Source organism: Pongo abelii, chromosome Y, assembly GCF_028885655.2.
Source record: "Pongo abelii isolate AG06213 chromosome Y, NHGRI_mPonAbe1-v2.0_pri, whole genome shotgun sequence".
Lineage (NCBI taxonomy): Eukaryota > Metazoa > Chordata > Mammalia > Primates > Hominidae > Pongo > Pongo abelii.
The window spans coordinates 49,144,786-49,146,801 of record NC_072009.2 but is presented as its reverse complement, the minus strand read 5'-3'; positions in this window follow the sequence as shown (position 1 = coordinate 49,146,801).

Here is a 2,016-nt window from a genome sequence, read left to right as displayed (position 1 = left end):
AGTTATGCCCAATTAAACTTTGATGTTCTTAACACTAAACAAGTAACAAAGATGTGTATGGGGAGCTTAGGATAAACTACATGCCCCAGGCCAAACTCCTGTTTCTTTTACTACTGTTAAGCAAGCTCAATTGCTTTTACTACCTAATATCATTTTAAACAAAGGAGATAAGACACGTGGCCCTGGGCGGGCACTCTGGCAGTGAAAAGGCCACTTATTGGATTAATATAATTTCTAAATAATGGCCCATCTGCACCATACGCATTCAAGAAAAAAAAGTTTGAAGGCATAGTGGATACTGGGGCTAATGTTTCTGTTATTTCCTCTAGTTCATGGCCTTCCTCCTGGCTTAAACATCCTGCTAATATGGGTCTAGCAGGTGTCGGAAAAGCCAAGGAAGTTTGTGACAGCACACTTATCTTGCCTTGCACTGGACTGGCCCTGATGGTCAAAAAGGTATAATTCAGCCTTATATCATGCCAATCTCCATTAATCTTTTGGGTAGAGATTTACTGGCACAATGGGGGCTGAAATTAATATTCCACATAACTCTTATAGTGTTCCCAGTAAGCATATGATGGAAAACATGGGGTTTGTTCCTGGGCTTGGTCTCAGACCAAAGCATGAAGGGATTACTAAACCCCTCCCTGTTACTGTAAAAGAAAACAGGGCTGGTTTAGATTATCCTTTTTAGTGGCAGCCACTGCCATGCCTCCTGATCCGACACCTTTGCAAAGGAAATCTGACACACCCATTTGGATTCAGCAGTGGCTGCTTTCTAAAGAAAAACTGGAGGCTTTAACTCAGTTGGTTTTTGAACAGTTACAAGTTGGAAATATGGAACCTTCTCTTTCCCACTGGAATTCTCCTGTGTTTCTAGTAAAAAGAAATCAGGCAAATGGCAGATGGTAACCAAATTAAGGGCCGTTAACACTGTAATTAAACCTATGGGGGCCATCCAACCTGGCTTGCCTGCCCCTGCTTTAATACATAAAATTGGCCTCTCATATTTATTGATCTTAAAGATTATTTTTTCCATATTGCTTTACACAAATTGCATTGCAAAAAAATAGTTTTTACTGTACCATCTACCAATAATCAGGAGCCTGCAGCTCATAGTCAATGGAAAGTACTTCCTCAAGGAATGCTGAACAGCCCTACAATCTGCAAGCTTTATGTTGGACAAGTGCTTTCACTAGTTTGAGCCCAATTTCCCCAGGCCTATATTCTTCATTATATTGATGCTATTGTAATTGCTGCCCCCACTGATAAGGAATTAATTGACTGTTATCAAAGTTTGAGCTGCCATGTTACAGAGGCTGGATTACACATCACTCAGGATAAAATTCAATGATCACTCCTGTTCAATACTTAGGAATGGTGGTCAATAAACAATATATTCAACCTCAAAAAGTGCAAATTAAGAGAAATTCTTTGAGAACTTTAAATGACTTCCAAAAACTTTTGGGTGACATTAATTATTTAAGACCTACTTTAGGTATTCCAACCTATTGAAGGGGTGGGTTGTTCCTCCACACCTGTGGGTGTTTCTCATTGGGTGGGAGGAGAGACTTGGAAAAGAAAGAGACACAGAGACAAAGTATAGAGAAAGAAAAAGGGGCCCAGAGGACCAGCATTCAGCATATGGAGGATCCACTCCAGCCTCTGAGTTCCCTTAGTATTTAGTGATCATTGTTGGGTGTTTCTCAGAAAGGGGGATGAGGCAGGATCATAGGATAATAGTGGAGAGAAGGTCAGCAGGTAAACACATGAACAAAGGTCTCTGCACCATAAAAAAGGTAAAGAATTAAGTGCTGTGCTTTGGATATGTATACACATAAACATCTCAATGCCTTAAAGAGCAGTATTGCTGCCCGCATGTCTCACCTCCAGCCCTAAGGTGGTTTTCCCCTATCTCAGGAGATGGAATATACAATTGGGTTTTACACTGAGACATTCCATTGCCCAGGGATGGGCAGAAGACAGGTGCCTTCCTCTGGTCTTAACTGCAAAGAG